General features: G+C 41.6%; 1 pseudogene; it reads right to left on the bottom strand.

Annotated features, from left to right (window-relative positions):
- LOC149218323 (protein disulfide isomerase-like 2-3) overlaps window positions 1–9,182 on the bottom strand; it is a 48,357-nt pseudogene extending 39,175 nt beyond the window's left edge.
- Between the last annotated feature and the right edge of the window lie 10,426 nt (window positions 9,183–19,608).

Raw genomic sequence — 19,608 nt, 5'->3', positions numbered from 1 at the left:
TATGGGCCTATCGAACGACATGCAAAATGTTCACTAGGAAGACACCCTTTATGCTTGTATATGGTGTTGAAGCAGTGATGCCCATGGAATACATTGTGCCTAGTCTACGCATAACTGCACTCACAGGTATGATGGATCATGGAGCCCTAGAAGAGAGGCTCGCGCAGCTTGCTAAGATTGAGAAAGAACGATTTCTGGCTGGATTTCACCAACAGGTCCAAAAGCAACACGAAAAAGCATGGCATGATCATCACATTAAACTGCACACCTTTAAGGTAAATGATCTCGTTTTTTTATATGACAACAAGTTTGATAAATTTCTAGGGAAATTCAGAATGCATTGGCTGGGGCCCTATGTCCTTAAGGAGATTACTGATGATGGAGAAGTTTAGTTGGTTAAATTGAACAGAGATCCCTTCCCAGGCAAGGTGTATGGCATTAGATTGAAGCCATACATCGGTGACCCGACCAGGTGACTATATGAAGGTAGCATAGTCTTAGCACTCTAGGCAACTAAAACGAGGCACGGGACTATAAACTACACTTCCCGGGTTGGGGAACTGCGTGAATGGAAGATTGTGCAGAATGAGGCAATGTCACAGGGTTCGCGACAGCACGAAGTGAGCTGCGCTACTTAGGGAGAAATCACGCAGATCAGCCAGAAAGTGACTATTAAAGTCACTTTTCATGATTTGACAATGAGAATGCGGCCAAATGGAGCGAGCAGCCGGCATTTAAGACAAAATCTATGGGTAAGATCCTTGGAAATTTTCTGCCAGTTCGGAATTAATGAACCAAATGTTGGGGAACGGTCGGATTTGAATTCAAAATGGCCTATAAATTATAGGTGGAGGCCCAACGAAAGACACTTGGAATTTTGAGCATTGAGTTGGTGAGCTCTCAAACGTGCATGATCTGTGCATTATTCAAAGAATTTCTTGACTACCCAGTGTTTGATCGATTTCCAGAGTCCAACCACAATTTCATATGTGATTTTATCCCAGGATTCGAAGCAATGATAGCCGAGGGCTCTGTGCTGGAGGTTGTTATGGAGGCATAAAGAATTGCTCCAGAGGTTGTAGAGGTACTAGCTGAAGTCCCCAAGTCACCATGGGTGCCTAGACCGAAGCCTACCACGACCAAAGAGAGTGAAAAGGATAAGAAGGGCAAGCAGGTTGCGATACCGATGTGCGTGTCGAATAGAAGAAATCCACAGAAGGACAAGCCCACTGCACAGGAAAAGGGAAAACCCATTAACTTGGAGTCTTATCCAAAATGGATCTTGTATACAAAACCTCTAAGTCCAAGTCTTCATTGATTAATAGTGCAAAACAAAAGATGGCGGAAAAACCTGAAAGTCCAAGGGAAAGTGGAAGCACAACAGGAATGCACCAGAGTCGTTGGATCCACGGGATCAATGGATGGGATTCAGTTGCATCGGAGGAAGCTCGGGGCACATCAAACCTTAGCCTCAAGCAATTGCGATCAGCAATGACATATAAACTGTTGATCAAGAGCATAGATCAACGATGGAGCAGGATTGAATCGCATCACAAACCACCAAAGGGAGGACTTACCGCAGTCCAAGAGTTCTTGCGATGTGCGATTGCGATTATCGCATCGCAATATCGCATCACACCAAAACAACAAGGAAAGGACCCATAGTATAGCAAATGGCTGATATACGATACACCGATATTAGTGATCGGCAAGTGTAATGGTGCAACAATGCATGTTATCGGGAAAACTACTGTCTATATAGAGCTGCTAGTCCCACTAAGGCTAGTAGCTACCTTAGAAACAAACACACTAAAAACTACTTTCGTTTTCCTTTATGAGCAAAAGATAAGAGAAGAATAAGGAGACCAACCTCTGTCTTGCGCTTGGTTCCTTGCTTGATTCCTCTCTCTTCTGGTAGGTCTTTGCCACTCACTTCCTTGTCTACCTAGCTTCAAGGAGTACCTGTAGAATCAAAGCAGAATAACACTATCCATGAACATAGATCTATTATCATAAACAATATAGGATCAGATGTACATTGACCACACAAATGCATAAATCATCAATCATACAATAATGTGGAGGAAAACTTGAATAGCTTTATTGATAATCAAGAAAGAGCAAAGAGGATTACAACCAATTGTTCTGACCCAGCATCATCCTCTCAGCAAGAAAGCCCTTCTTCACCTCATGAAAAGCTTAGATCACCCAACACTATGATATTGCACCAAGAAACCAACAGCACTTCCTTACAAGATACAAAATTCCAGCCTCCAACCTCTGGATCTCTGGGATGAGAGATCTATATATAGATATTTGCAGAGGTGTGAGATTGAGTTAGATATAGTTCCATTGGATATATGTGGTATTGTTTTGGGAAGTCCATACTTGTATGATAGGAAAGCTATTTTCTATAGAGCTGAAAATAAGTATCAACTCACTAAATATGGAATAGAATATATTGTAAGAGCTCATAAACTCAATGATAACTATTCTCTCATAAATTCAGGACAGATAAAAGAATTGTGAATTCAAGTAAGCAGTTTTTACTAATGGTTGTAAAGGAAAAGGATCCTAAAAAATCCAATGCATTTGAAGGCTGTGATTCTAAACAGAAATCTAATTTAGTTAAAGTTGTTTCAGAGTATGATGTTCTATTTCAAGAACCAAAAGGTCTGCCACCGAAGCAAGAAATAGTACATAATATTTATTTGCAGCATGATGCTCCATTACCTAACATTGGAATGTGCAGGTTGTCAGCTTTAGAGAATGGAGATATAAAGAAGCAGGTATAGGAGTTGCTTGATAAAGGGTTTATACGATCAAGCACATCACCATGTAGATCTCCAATTGTGCTAGTGAGAAAGAAAGATGGATCATGGAGAATGTGCATTGACTATAGAGCACTAAATAAAATAACGATCAAGAATCGTTATCCTCTTCCTCGTATTTATGATCTATTAGATCAATTGAAAGAAGAAATTTACTTTTCTAAGTTAGACTTATGAAGTGGCTATCATCAGGTCAAATTTGCAGAACAAGATGCATGGAAGATTGCTTTCAGGACAAAGCAAGGATTGTATGAATGGTTGGTTATGCCTTTTGGCTTAACTAATGCTCTTGCTATATTTATGAGAGTCATGAACGATGTACTCAGACCATTTCTTGATGACTTTGTAATTGTTTATTTAGATGACATTCTTGTTTCTAGTAAGACATGGGAAGACCATGTAAAGCATGTAAAGCAACCTTATATGTTTTGAAAAGACAAAATCTCTATGTAAAACTGTCAAAATGTGAATTTGGCAGAACATCTTTAAATTATTTGGGTTATATTGTAGGGGTGGTGAATTGAAGATAGATCCCTCTAAGGTTGAAGTCATTGTAAACTGGCCTAAACCAAAATTTGCTACAGAGGTTAGGAGTTTCCTAGGGGCAGCACAATACTGGAGAAAGTTTATTGCTAACTTTTCTTTGATTGCAGCTCCATTACATGCTTTAACAGGATTGAAATAGGTGTTTCAGTGGGGAGGAAAATAGTAGAAATCCTTCAACACCTTAAAAGAGAAAATCAGTACAACACCAATACTAGCACTGCCAGATCTTCAACATCCATTTGAGATTGAGACACATGCCAGTGACTATGCCATGGGAGCAATGTTGATGCTAATACAGAAAACCCATATGCTATCATTCTGAGACATTTACTTCTGCAGTAGTTAATTATCCCACATATGATAAATAATTGTATGCATTAGTACAAAGTGTGAAAAAGTGGAAACATCACCTAATGGGTAAGGAAACAATCATACATACAGATCATCAACCCTTTCAATATTTGCACTCACAAACTAAATTGCAGCAATCAAGATATTCTAGATGGATGGGTTTTCTATAGCAATTTCATCTTGTCATCAGATATAAGGGCATACATAATAAGTTTGTAGACATGTTATCAACACCAATCATAAATGCATCCACTATACTTAAGCATATCTCAGTAATGCATGAAAGTTACATTGAACAATATGCTCAAGATGTAGATTTTAAAGATGTATATGCAACTTTATGTCATGGCAAGCAAGTAGAAGAATTGGATTATTATGTAAAGGACCAACTCTAATATCATTTGGGAAAGTTATGCATTCCACAAACTGAAAGAGTTAACATAATTCGAGAAGCACATACTTCTCTCATATCAGGTCATTTTGGTGTAAGTAAAACAATTGCACAATTGCAAAGGTTTTGTTATTGGCCAAGAATGCATGAGACAGTTTCTAGATATATCAAAGGGTGTACTATGGGTGCTACAAGTAAGCCCAATAATGGAAAATTAGGCTTGTACACTCCACTTCCAATTCCTTCTCATCCTTGGGAAAGTGTTTCCATGTATTTTGTTGGGGGATTGCCAAAGTCTAGGAAAGGTCATGATTATTTGTATGTTGTTGTGGATAGGTTCAGTAAAATGTGTATTTTGATACCATGTAACAAGCAGGTTACAGCTGAACAAACAACAAAGTTAGTCTTTCAAATTGTATGGGTTCATTTTGGTTTACCCACTTTTGTTGTATCTGATCGAGATTCTCGATTTGTTGGGAAGTTTTGGTCAAGTTTATGGGAGTTGATGGACGCCAGGTTGAAGAAGAGAACAACATTTCATCCACAAACAGATGGTTAGACAAAAGTGGTCAACAGGACAGTGATCCAGTTGCTCGGAGGCTATTGCAGCAAGCATCCCAAGCTTTGGGATGAGCATTTGTGTTATGTACAGCATGCTTACAATTGTTCCAAGCACTCTTCTACTCAGAGATCTCCTTTCGAGACTTGTTTTGGTTTGATACCAAAGTCTCCCTGGATTTTGTCTTTGGTAAAGACATAGCAGTTGATGGACACAGTGATGTGGACAAAGCAACCAATTTCATTAAAAAAATCCAGGAAATTCACTAGGCAGTACAAGAATAGCTGGAAAGAAGTCAAGCCAAGTACAAGGCAAGACATGACAACCATCGAGTTGAGCATAGTTTTCAGGTTGGGGATCAAGTCTGGTTGTACATCAGCAAAGATAGAATGCAAGGTGTAGGTAAGATGCTAAACTAATAAGGTATGGACCTTTCAAGATACTTGATAAAATTGGTGAAAATGCTTTTCGCCTTGAGGATTTGTTGCCTGAATATCTCAATGAGTTACAGGAAGGTGAGAACTATGCGTCAAGGGGATGCTGAGCACCTGAGAGTGGGACTCAAAGGTTCAAATCCAAGCATAGCTCGATGGATGGAAATTGGACAAGTGAGGGCACAGTATCATCACTTGCTCGAATGCTAAAACAAACTTTTGGTCGTCCAAAATCTTTTCAGTGGGAAGGAATGATCCAAAATGGATCTTGTATGCAAAACCTCTAAGTCAAGTATTCATTGATTAATAGCACAAAACAAAAGATGGCGAAAAAACCCGAAATTCCAAGGGAAAGTGGAAGCACAGCAGGAATGCACTAGAGCCGTTGGATCCACGGGATCAACAGATGGGATTCAGTCGCATCAGAGGAAGCCCGCGGCACATCAAACCTCAGCCTCAAGCGATTGTGACCAGTGATGACATATAAACTGTTGATCAAGCGTGCAAATCAACGGCGGAGCGGGATTGAATCACATCGCAAACCGCCAAAGAGAGGACTTTCCGCAGGCCAAGAGTTCTTGCGATGTGCGATTGTGATTGTTATCACTCAGGTTGTTCCCTTTGACTCCTAAGGGAATACGGCCGAGGTAACCACTAACCAATCTTTTAGCCACAGGTCCTAGCCTACCTGCAACCAGAGAGGGCTCTCTCTTTTTTATTTATCTTTGTTTGGAAATGGATTTTAGGCTAGATATTTAGTTCAAGGGGTTTTGTTTTGGATTTTGCTGGATGGAAGATGCTTTCTAGCAGAGAGGCACAACATAATCTGGTCAGTCTCAAACCATTGGGCATGGAGTCAAAGAATAGGGCTGCTGGTGTGTTTTATTGGTCACAAGATCAACATGGGGCAAGATAGCTGCGTATGAAACAAATTTTCAAGCCAAGGATGGAGTGAGAGCTAAGGCATGAGAGGCAGTAAAGAATCTCTCAAACAGGTTTAGCAGGGGGAAGATGAATGGACTCTGCCTAGGAGCAATTAAGAATTCCTAGTTAACAGTCACTCATATGTGAAATAGGTTAAACATGAGCCATAAAGGAATTCATATCCATGCCTAAATCAAGAGGAAAACATCAAGGAGCTACAGAAGCTGAGCATAGAGTGCATTTAGCAAATTCTAAACTAATCTTTTGTTCTGTAACCTGAGCATGTATGGAAATGAAATACAGAGTTAAGAAACACTTATTGGCTCATACCACAGCACATGAATTCCACATTCACATCTTCATAACCAGTAAGAACACACCCGACAGTCCATTCTCCAAGTCTTTGAGCTATCTTTGATTAAAGAGAAATAACAGTTACATAGCGCGGGTCTCTCTGGAAAAACCATCGACCAACCCCAAACAAACTACACAGGGGCATATATATATAAAATTTGTTTACAAAATATCTGAAAATATCTCAAGGATGAGTCACTGTTTCATAACTCCTCCTACCGACTCTGAAAAATAGTGGTTACAAATAGTTATTGCTACAAAATATCTTATTACAACTGTTCACTATTGTCAGGGATCCTTTGACTTTAGAGCCAACCGGGCGGCCTGAGCGCTGAAGAGCAGAGCCTGATGGACGCATCACATGCCTGGCGATCCGAGAACGGTTTCGAAGACACCTTTAGTTCAGCAGTGCGCGGGAAAAACAATAACACAGCCCTCTGCCTTAACATAGGCAAAAACGCCTAAAACAAAAAAATTTGGACAAAATTGGCTCTTTGGCGCGTTCCCGTGATGACGTCAGCATGACATCATCAGCGGGCCCAGGGTACGGACAGATGATGCAGTGGCGGAGAGGGGGCGTGACATCACGCTGATGGGCGGGTGACGCAGGGGGCGGAGATGGTATTGGCGGGCGGTATGTGGTTTCCCCGCACCGCTTTTGGGGACAGGCGGTATTGGCGGGGAGGGCTCCGAACAACCCCATCAGTTGCCATGTGGCGGGGGTACGGACCCAAAACCACCGGCTCAAAACACCCGCCCACCGTTGGATCAGGAGAGGCGGCAGATCAACGGCTGGTGGGGGGAGAAACAAGCAGCGCACAGCTTGGAGCGGGGACCCGCCCAATCATAATGTTTAATGCGCGGTGATATGGGGTCCATAACTTTGGTTTTTGTGGGTTTTTGAGGGTTAGCATGGGTAAAGGGGTTAGGAAAGGGGTTTAGGCGTAGGCTATTAGTCATAACCAGGGGTTAGACTAATTCCGGGGTCAAGACTCGGAAGGGTTGACTATAGTCCCAGATGGACTAATGTCTCCCAAAACCATATTACTTAGCTATAATGCTAAGAGGGGGGGGGGATATTTATATTTTTGGGGTTTTATACACCATAGTGTTATAGTAATAGGGAAAGGGGAACATAGGGGATTTACATAGTAAAAATTAGAAATTAATATGAATTGGGGATGTGAGAGAGGGGTTAAGAGCTAAGTTTAATGAGTAAACTTAGTTTTTTAGAAGCAGATGGGAGTGAAGAATGATTTTACACAGGAAATGTGGCTTCTTTTCGGAAGGAAAGGTCACCACCTGACATGAAATTTACAAATGAGAAATGTAAGGAGGACTGATCAGGCAGATCCTGCAGTGCTCAAGGGGATGTTAGTAAGAACTTTTTGAAGGGGATGGGAGAAGAGGGGGGAGTTAGACATGCCTCGCTTGAAGTCCACCAGCTGGAAAACTGCCTCAACCCAAAGATGAATTGCTTACCAAAATTGGAACACAGTAGTGGTACTTAGATTGGTGCACTCCCAAGGACACTTCCCCGGCCACCTGCAGCAAATATGGAGCATTGCAGCATGCATAGTATGACATATTTGGCATGTAAAAATGTCGATCATGAAAGATGATTAACCTGCTGCAGAAGGAGGCTAACAGTGGCTCCACTTGGGGATGGCCTTTCCTTGCGAAAGGCCAAGAACAGCAGGTCAGAATGCCTTGATCCTCTATAGTTGTTGTTAACTGAAAACTTCCTATGTGCTAACTGCTAAGTGACTGGAACTTTGACCTCTGAGTGCAGCACTCTGTTTGAACTGAAATACTGTGAAAAACATAGCATCGCCTGCTTTATTTATGAACATGACAGCATACTTTGAGGAGCTTAGGGCCTTCACTTTGGGCTTCAACTGCATCAAGCTGCTATCCAAACAGAAAACTGAACTCCTACCTACCTATTCTAATCAGCACCCTCTGTTTGCTGGTTAGGTAAAATGAAACAGCCAGTGCAACCACTTAAGCAACTGTAGAAAGAAATGAACTGGCTGACTGATTGTTAATGAAATCGGAAGCATTATTCGGTCGAAAGGCCACTGCTGATATATTTGGTCTTCACAGAGAAAACATGTTACAGATTTTGAGTTGAGAAGATCCTCAATGTAATCTGCTACAGGATCAACAAAAGCATCATGTGGGATGGTTTCTTCTGGGCCTTTTTGGTTCATATTTACGGGGATAAATGAAATAGCAGGAAGAGATTTGATGACTGGAGGAGTGGAGATAATAGTAGGAGTACGTGTAGTGGATGAATGTGTAAAAAGGGTATTTTGAGAAATGGATGAGGAATTAGGAGAAATAACAGCGTGAGGGTGGAATGAAACTTTAGAAGGGGTAGGGATATATATATACGGAAGTGTTTCAGGCCTTGAAACAGCGAAATCCTCAGCAATCAACCCTGCAACCAATTCTTCAGACTTTGCATCGAACACATGATTATCCTGAATCTGAAAATCAGAAGGTAGTACAATTTCCTTATGACTTGGAGAAGGAAGATTTTGCAAGAAATCTTGAGGATCATGAAAATCATATAACAGAATTTGAGAATGCAAGAGATCAATTTCCCTTTCATATTTTTCAATGACTAATTCAAGAAAATTGACATTGGTCTCATGCGGGAGTCCCGCTGCTTGGACTTTTAACAACACCAGCCTAAAAAATTCTTCATCGAGCTCAAATTCTGATAAACCCTCCCTGGCTTCATCTAAAACTTGTTCAAATGAAAGATTTTCCACCAATCCGGTCATTCTGTCTTATAATCAATGCTTTGGAATATGGATTGTTGGGCTGTAGAAGTGCTCTGAAACTTTGAAGCTCTTTCTCTTAGGTTCGTTCCTCCAGTGGAGTCTAGATTGTGAAGATGATGTGGAGTCGCCAGGTGGAAGATATAACCACAGGTGCATCTGATCTCTGTCCACCATCACAGATCAGAACTGAACATGAAAAATAAATCTGGTTCTTTTTGGGAACCAGCTTCCAGATCTGCTTTTTAATAAGGGACTGCTCAGATTTTTGAAACAATTTTCCAGAGACTAAACTAACATGAAGCTAGACTGAAGCAGCATTTATTTACTCCTGTAAATGCAAAGCAAGGACAGTTTCACAGGCTTCCTGGCTGACATTCAGACTTCATCTGTAGTTTAGCAGCTGAAAAATTCATTGTTTTCCAGTGGATCTTTGCCTATTGATTTCTGAAATTATCTGAGGAAGCTCCCCAGTGGAGTCGCCATTATGTTATCACTCAGGTTGTTCCCTTTGACTCCTAAGGGAATACGGCCGAGGTAACCACTAACCAATCTTGTAGCCACAGGTCCTAGCCTACTTGCAACCAGAGAGGGCTCTCTCTTTTTGATTTATCTTTGTTTGGAAATGGATTTTAGGCTAGATATTTAGTTCAAGGGGTTTTGTTTTGGATTTTGTTGGATGGAAGATGCTTTCCAACAGAGAGGCACAACATAATCTGGTCAGTCTCAAACCATTGGGCATGGAGTCAAAGAATAGGGCTGTTGGTGTGTTTTATTGGTCACAAGATCAACATGGGGCAAGATAGCTGCGTATGAAACAAATTTTCAAGCCAAGGATGGAGTGAGAGCTAAGGCATGAGAGGCAGTAAAGAATCTCTCAAACAGGTTTAGCAGGGGGAAGATGAATGGACTCTGCCTAGGAGCAATTAAGAATTCCTAGTTAACCGTCACTCATATGTGAAATAGGTTAAACATGAGCCATAAAGGAATTCATATCCATGCCTAAATCAAGAGGAAAACATCAAGGAGCTAGAGAAGCTGAGCATAGAGTGCATTTAGCAAATTCTAAACTAATCTTTTGTTTTGTAACCTCAGCATGTATGGAAATGAAATACAGAGTTAAGAAACACTTATTGGCTCATACCACAGCACATGAATTCCACATTCATATCTTCATAACCAGTAAGAACACACCCGACAGTCCATTCTCCAAGTCTTTGAGCTATCTTTGATTAAAGAGAAATAACAGTTACATAGCGCGGGTCTCTCTGGAAAAACCATCGACCAACCCCAAACAAACTACACAGGGGCATATATATACAAAATTTGTTTACAAAATATCTGAAAATATCTAAAGGATGAGTCACTGTTTCATTACTCCTCCTACCGACTCTGAAAAATAGTGGTTACAAATAGTTATTGCTACAAAATATCTGATTACAGCTGTTCACTATTGTCAGGGATCCTTTGACTTTAGAGCCAACCGGGCGGCCTGAGCGCTGAAGAGCAGAGCCTGATGGACGCATCACATGCCTGGCGATCCGAGAACGGTTTCGAAGACACCTTTAGTTCAGCAGTGCGCGGGCAAAACAATAACACAGCCCTCTGCCTTAACATAGGCAGAAATGCCTAAAACACAAAAATTTGGACAAAATTGGCTCTTTGGCGCGTTCCCGTGATGACGTCAGCATGACGTCATCAGCGGGCCCGGGGTACGGACAGATGACGCAGCAGCGGAGAGGGGGCGTGACATCACGCTGATGGGCGGGTGACGCAGGGGGCGGAGATGGTATTGGCGGGCGGTATGTGGTTTCCCCGCACCGCTTTTGGGGACAGGCGGTATTGGCTGGGAGGACTCCGAACAACCCCATTGGTTGCCACGTGGCGGGGGTACGGACCCGAAACCACCCATCCCCCGGGCGTTAAGGATCTGCACGTTGGCGGCTCAAAACACCCGCCCACCGTTGGATCAGGGGAGGCGGCAAATCAACGGCTGGCGGGGGGAGAAACAAGCGGCGCACAGCTTGGAGCGGGGACCCGCCCAATCATAATGTTTAATTAGCGGTGATATGGGGTCCATAACTTTGGTTTTTGTGGGTTTTTGAGGGTTAGCATGGGTAAAGGGGTTAGGAAAGGGGTTTAGGCGTAGGCTATTAGTCATAACCAGGGGTTAGACTAATTCTGGGGTCAAGACTCGGAAGGGTTGACTATAGTCCCAGATGGACTAATGTCTCCCAAAACCATATTACTTAGCTATAATGCTAAGAGGGGGGGGATATATATATTTTTGGGGTTTTATACACCATAGTGTTATAGTAATAGGGAAAGGGGAACATAGGGGATTTACATAGTAAAAATTAGAAATTAATATGAATTGGGGATGTGAGAGAGGGGTTAAGAGCTAAGTTTAATGAGTAAACTTAGTTTTTTAGAAGCAGATGGGAGTGAAGAATGATTTTACACAGGAAATGTGGCTTCTTTTCGGAAGGAAAGGTCACCACCTGACATGAAATTTACAAATGAGAAATGTAAGGAGGACTGATCAGGCAGATCCTGCAGTGCTCAAGGGGATGTTAGTAAGAACTTTTTGAAGGGGATGGGAGAAGAGGGGGGAGTTAGACATGCCTCGCTTGAAGTCCACCAGCTGGAAAACTGCCTCAACCCAAAGATGAATTGCTTACCAAAATTGGAACACAGTAGTGGTACTTAGATTGGTGCACTCCCAAGGACACTTCCCCGGCCACCTGCAGCAAATATGGAGCATTGCAGCATGCATAGTATGACATATTTGGCATGTAAAAATGTCGATCATGAAAGATGATTAACCTGCTGCAGGAGGAGGCTAACAGTGATTATCACATCACAATATCGCATCGCACCAAACCAACGAGGAAAGGACCCATAGTATCAAGAAGGGATGATATGCGATACGTCGATATTGGTGATCGATGAGTGTAATGGTGCAACAATGCAGAAGACCCGCGATATGCGATACACCGATATTAGCGATCAGTGGAGGAAAGGGATCGGAACCAAATACAAAGGGCCATTGACATGCGACTTGCGATTGCGATCAAGGTGGACCTGACAGGGTTTATAGATGTGGCACTATAAAATTTGAAATCTGAGATGCGGCATTTTGTCGGGTTTTTCTGTGTTTTGGTGTATTTTCATTATAAAACCGAAATACAAAGGAGACCATGGCATATGGGCACTACGACTTACGACAGTGATATAACACGGGCCCAATTGGGATTATGGACATGATTGGATATTATTTGAATTCTGATAGAAAGCTTTTTTGTCGAATTTTCTATGTTTTCTGCGTATTTTCCTTTGGATACCAAAAATGCATTGTTTTAAGGATTTTGGCTGGGGGAAGGCCAAACAGACAGTTCCACCCATGCTCGCCAGTATTTCATCCTGTTAGCTGCCTCGTGCCCCCGAGCATTTCAACAATGACTGCATGAATTCTCGACCAGAGATAGAGGGCTGGGGAAGAAGGGAAATGGCGGAAAGCCAGAGAGCTCAAAAAGGGAAATGAACAGACAATGCTAATTAGGACTAAAAAATCCATCCAATCACAAAACAGAGAGAGGCGGAGGGAGAAGTGTTATAGAAATTTTTGGGCACTGCAACCCCAATCATACATGTCCATAAACTAAGGGCTCCTAAGTCCCTAAAAGTGTTGCTTCACACCCTAAAAGAACAAGGACAGCTGATTACATCATCTCCCAGAAGTTCTCCACAGAAAACGGCTCAGAATTGGTCAAAGCTGGACCATACAGACTGCCCAGTGTAGAGCGTGTGATGCATCTCACCTGCCCAGTGTAAAGGGTGTGATGCATACTGGAAAGCCATTCTGTAGGGTACGATGGGCGAGAGTAGACAAATGACAAAGACAGTTTGCAAGGTGGATCGTCATGGAATCTTCCAGAAACTTCTCCTGTGACACTTGCCTCTCTAAATTCGCCTAGGGATGAGTAAGAGATCATCAATCTCCAAGTGGAATCAAGAACTATCAAAGAGACGACACTAATCAAAATCCCAGAAGCTGACTCACCCCCTTGCAATCATCTATATATGGATCCCTCATCCCAGAGATCCAGAGGCTATAATTTTGTATCTTGTAAGGAAGTGTTGTTGGTTTCTTGGTGGAATATCATAGTGTTGGGTGATCCAAGCTTTTCATGAGGTGAAGAAGGGCTTTCATGCTGGGAGGATGATGGTGGGTCAGAATAATTGGTTGTAATCCTCTTTACTGTTCTTGATATTAATAAAGCTATTCAAGTTTTCCTCCACATTCTTGTGTGTTTGATGATATATGCATTTGTGTGGTCAATATATATGTGGTCCTATATTTTTGATGATTGTAGATCTCTGTTCGTTGATAGTATTATGTTGCTTTAATTCCACAGGTGCTCTTTGAAGCTAGGTAGACAAAGGCAAAGCAGCAAGGATCTGTCAGAAGGGAGAGGAACCAAGCGCAAGACTGAGGTTGGTGTCTTTTGTTCCCCTCTTATCTACTTCTCATAAAGGAAAGAAAAAGTAGTTTTAGTTTGTTCGTTTCTAAGATAGCTACCAGTCTTAGTGGGACTAGCAGCTCCAAGTGGACACTAGATTTCCCGATAACAAAATGGCGACTCCACTGGGGAGCGAATAGATTGTTTGCTTGTCTACATTTTTCTGTTTTATAAACTTACAGATGAAGCTTGAAGTCAAACCAGCTAGCCTTTGAGCTGCATTTGCTATCCAAGTGCAAAGTAGATTAATGCTTCTTCAGTCTATCTCTGGGTTTTTTTTATAAACTGAACAATCACTTTTCAAACCTTCTAATTGCCCTAGTGGTGGCTCTAGTAACCTCATTAGATCAACCCCTATGATTTATATTTACTGAACATCACTTGCTTGTCTTAAATCCCTGAACTGAGCTGCAAACTGTGACTCGGAACCCAGTTGAAGTCTTGTCCCTAGACCATCGCACCTTCTCCTCTTAGGAATATGGATGCATTGCACCTCCCATGTGTAGTGGGTGTGCTGCATCGCACCTTCCCTGTGTTGCAGGTGCGCCGATCAGACAAGACCTCTTCTGCTCTCAGATTTTGGTTTCTATGTTCACTCTCTTCAGCTTTATTGAGGAGTTTTGTTGTCTGTGATCAGTATACCACTGTAGAAACTCCCTTCTTTTGCATGATTCCGCCTCCATTGTGCAAAGAACTGTGAATGTTTTTATGTATTGTGTGCCATTTTCAGTTCTCTTTTACAAAGAAGTAGCATAATGAAACTGTCGTCTTTTGATTTGAAAGTGTCGCAAGTGTCGTTTTAAGTCAAAGAAAAGAATTCTATTGTTCTTGATGGTCGATTATACAGTTACTCTTGTATTTGATTTGAATTAGTAGTTTTTCAAGTGTCGAAACTAGTTTTCAATTCAAAATAGTGAAATGTCGTCATTATCTTCCTTTCGTTTTTGAAGAGAAATTTGTTAGTACTGTCGCTTTGAAAAGATAATTCAGATTTTTACTTGGCATTCTTCTTGTCATTCACACATTAAGAAATTTGAAAACAAATACATGCATGTGCATTTGCATTTAGACTGCTCGTTGGTTTGATTTAGGACAGTGCATATAGTGTGTGCTCTCTGCTCTATGTTGAAAGAATATCATCTCTCTTTCTTTAGTAGCTAGGATTTTCATTGCAAAAAGGAGATTAAATGATTGTTTATCATCTTAGATTGCATTTTATGAATTGTATATCTACATCACGCAGTGTACCTGAAAGGCAAATTTCTTAAGAAAGATCAACTATAAAATAAATTCAATGAACATAAAAATGCTTTGGAACCTAACGCACAACATCTAGAGGTCTAGGCTAGAGACGTATTCTGGCATCGTAAAGCCTGGTAACTGTCGCTTTCACTATTGGTTGGGTGATTCCTCCTCTTTGAGACAAAAAGTGCCAGTACGGACTTGTGCTCCCACGTACCGTCGAGTATATATTGGGAGACCACAATAGGCTATATCCTTTATCCATAATAAGCCATGTCTGCTGTCCTATCGATCGCAATGCACTAAACACAGCATTCGGGAAGATTGACTGTCATATCGTAAACAGTATTCTGTAGTTTTGCAATTGGTTTGGTAATCCCTCTGTCTAGATTTCCAGAGTAGTCTCTTTCATTCCTTTTCAGACTCCTTAAAGGAAAAGGTCCATCTAAGCACTTGTCACTTCAGGCTCATTAAAAATCGAAGGTGACTAGAGTCATCTTTTGTTTTTTCTCGACTCTTAAAAATTGAAAAAACAAGTTGTGTCAAAGCGTCGAAAATTTATGTTAATCAGAATAGTATCACCATTCCCGTGTTGGTCTTATGTTGAGAAAAATGGAGTCCACCAACCAAGGATTTCCCTTGGAGGAAATCCTAGTCCTTTCTCCTCTTGGGGAGATGTTGGTGCACCTCATATGGCCACATTGTCATTTCTAGGATTGACGATTGGCTTGCCAATATGGCTCTTCTTGACCTCCGTCGTTTAGAACACCATAATTCCTAATCAAGTCGGAAAATAGATGATACTAAAGTTACCCCCCAGCCTTCTACTTCATTCGATTCTCCCTCTCCTCCTTCCTCTTCGCTTGATGAAGTTGGTAAAGCCAAAAATCAAGTAACTAAAAAGGAGAAGAAGGGGAAGGAGAAGAAAGAGAAGAAGAAGAAGGAGCCAAAGGCGAAAAGGGGTAACCGGACATCGTCTAGTGAAAATCCACACACTGCACCGTCCAAGCCTAAATCTCCATGTGTCATTTGCAAAGGAGACCACTATCATCGAGATTGTCCTTGCATCCCTCAGATCTTAAGGGACTGGGCTCCTCATTTTCACAATCCGGTGTCATCAACCTCTGAAGATCATGTTGAAAGTACACCATCAACTAGTGAAAGTGAAGCATTTGCTCAGAAAAGGAAATGTAAATTTCCTTGTAAATTGTGTGAAGGTGATCACGTCGTCCACTATTGTCCCTTCCTAGATGAAGCTAAAAGAGTCTTGGATAACCGTCTCGCTTCACCGCTACAGCTTCCTCTTGGATACAAGAAACTCTTGTCAAGTCCATCGCTAGTTGAAAATCCGACCGACACGCCATTATGGTCAGTCGAAGCATCCATCATTGAAGATAAACCCATTGAATCCATACCAAATGAAAGTCAAAAGGTTGAGGCGGTAGTTGACCCGGTCTTGTCTTCAGAAGGTCCATCTTCAGATGATACAATCACCGAAGAGATTGAGAACGACACCGATCAAATTCTTTTCATAACACAGACTCTGATGAACATGGGGGAAATCTACCCATTTCTTTACCATAGGAAGGAAGTTCGTTAGAGTCATATCCGGCCGTCTATTCAGTCCCACCTCCAAGTAACCTAGTTGTTTCCTTCGATTGAAATCTACTAGGCAGACCCTGTTTACCGGCTAATGTACCATTTCGAATCATTGTACAAGCTTACAAAATGATCATGGTCTGTACCATCATAGATGAAGGGACTTCTGTGAGTATCCTTTCCTCAACTACTTGGGAAGCGCTTGGTTCACCATCGCTTCTGCCTGAGATGAGAAATCTGACAGGCTTCGACAAAGGAACCAGTCGAACGTTAGGGATCCTTCCCAATGTGCCCATAACGTTGAGAAGGAAAACCATTTATATAAATGAAATGGTAGTCCAAGGACCTCTAGATTATAATCTACTCCTTGGATGCGACTCTATTTATAGCATGGGAGCCATTGTCTCCTCACTCTTTAGAGTAATGTGTTTTCCACATGAAGGCCGAGTGGTCCAGCTCATAGACCAACTTTCGTTTCCCGACTCACACATAGCTAATAGTCAAATTCCATCCCTAAATGGCCTTTCCACACAAGGAATGTCTCATCAATTTCCAGTCCGTCCACCTGAAGAGCGCGAGTGATTTGGGAGGACATGACTGAAACCCAGGGGGCATGCACCCTGGTCTATTTCGGCAGGAAAACCTTGGGCATTGGGTAGGTTTCCTAGAGGATATATGACTAGTCTGACACACCTGTCCATTTAGGAAAATGGGATTAGACTGGAATAAGATTCCCTCGACAAAGTTATGTGAGTGGAGGCGACCGCGCCACTCACCTTTGTCTATTTCGGTAGACATCGCTAAGGAAGTGTTTTGTCTGCAACGCGGATGGAGCAATCTCACATATGCAAGAGATTTCATTTGGTAACCTGGAAACTCTACTTCGCTATGCCTGGGGGCATGCAAACCTTTTTTCCTAAAAGTAAAGAGCGACCATTTATTTTCTTAGTTTGTAGTTTCTCAACCCTTTAAACTCGTAGGATTGGTCGTTCCTAGCTTCCATAATGAAAGGATCTAGAGCAAAGTTTTGAATGGTGCAAGCTCCCTAAAAATTGAACCTATCGATGAGACATCCTTATTATACGACTGGCACGAGCAGTTTTTATGCGAAGTTCAAGCTCGTTAAAAATTAAAACTTAGCAATGAGAAAACGTTCCCCCAGAGTTTAAGCTCATTAAAAAATGAACCAATCCCCGGTAAATAACCATTGTGAATGCATTATCATTAGCTTTTTGAGCCCTGGTTGTGTTCTTACCATCACCTCCACTCTTTTTTAGCCGATCATTCACCTCCATTTGATTGTTTACCCCTTTTGAGGAACAATTACGAAGAGTGATCCTGTTAGCCATCCTTGTGACACTGCCGTGATTGGAAAATTCCAAACCTTACCTAGAATTAGTTGCTACCTGAAATTATCACTCATTCCTCAAAAGATGAGTCTCCTTTAAGCTCTTTTCATCTGACTCGTAAAATATGAAAATATTGTCGAGCAATTTGCCTCTCCAGCTCGTTAAAGCTACCGAAAGTGCTATCCCTCCTCTAGATTGTAATCTTTTTGGACCTGAGGGAACACAAAAAGATCAAGCGCTTGTTTTGTTTGGCTCGTTAAAATTACCGAAAATTCATCCCTTTCATATTATTTTATACTTTTTCAGACTTAAGGGATTATATGACAAAAAAGGATTATTGGAGTTTCCTTTACGTCCCTTCCAGACTCTCTAAAATTGAAAAGGACCGAGTTTTCTTTGTAGTTAAACTCGTTAAAACCAAATAGCGACAAACTTGTCCATATAGACAAGAATGAGTTTCACTGTCGCTAGGCTCGTTGAAACATAGCAACGGGTTTGCCCAAAGGGAAGATTATAGAACAAGCATATGTTATCCTCCTCAAGCTTGATAAAAATAGAGAGTTACTAGTCAGCAATGACTGGGGAAAAATTGGGAAGAAAACTTGAAGAAACTTTATTGGTAGTCGCTCTTGAACATGACACTTTCACTCCACATCCGAGTTAGGTTGGGTTATTCCGTTCACCGGTCATATCACCATTGGTCCATCACACCATCCATATTTGGGGTTAACGCTACCAATCTATATCAGTGTCGCCGGTATGTTCAAGAGAAGTCGCTCAGAGAATTCACCTGTGTCTCATTCGCTGCAATACATTCACGCTCCATTCTTTCATGACCACCACCCTGTACCCTATATCATCAGATCGTTTTCACCTCCAAAAATCATTTACTCAGTTCCGTGTCATAGATGTGGGATTCATTAAGGCCTTCCTACAATGGGTAACTTCTTGTTGACATCAGCTCATTATCCTAGAAGCCGACTTAGGAACAACCCTTTCAGTACTTTGAAGTTTGCATGCCTCAATGGCAAGTTTCTCACTTCAAGCGATAGGTTTACATCAATGGCCTTCGACCGAAAGATTTTGCGTGGTGTTCGACGCTAAGTCCCTTTTTCACACCACGCGAATTTTACAATAGTACCTTGAGGGTCATATCATTATCGGTGATTCCTCTCGCGCTTGTTAACAGCTTACATCATTGGCTGGTAATCAGGCGATGTCTTTCCATGTTCAACTCTAGAACATCTTTCACATGGATCGACTTGTACTCTGAGTGAAGATTGGACAAGTTTGAAGACCCTAGATCTAGTTTCATCCATCCGGTCTACAATATATTCAGGAAAATAAAGACATCAAATGTACATCATTGTTGCATAGATGATCATCCGAATCAAAGGATGATGGCTCTATCAGAATCATCAGTCTGCCACACAGACGGTTGTCTGTCTTATGTACATGAAAATGAATTTATAAAGTTGAGCATGGGAATGCCCGCCTCAGCTAGATCATGAAAAAAATTATGAAGAGAATTTATTGTATTGTATCTTATTACAGGTCACCTTCCAGCTCGAAAAAACTTCGAATCCTCATGATAAAGCATTTCACCCAACATCAAAAGATTAATGACCTCATGCTTTAGGGGGCAACTGTTATAGACATTTTTGGGCACTGCAACCCCAATCATACATGTCCATAAACCAAGGACTCCTAAGTCCC

The sequence above is a fragment of the Pinus tabuliformis genome, chromosome Q, assembly GCF_031772625.1.
Source record: "Pinus tabuliformis cultivar Carrire ecotype Pingquan chromosome Q, CPIR1, whole genome shotgun sequence".
Taxonomy (NCBI): Eukaryota; Viridiplantae; Streptophyta; class Pinopsida; order Pinales; family Pinaceae; genus Pinus; species Pinus tabuliformis.
The sequence above is the reverse complement of the archived record's forward strand: the minus strand, read 5'-3'. Positions and strand labels throughout refer to the sequence as shown.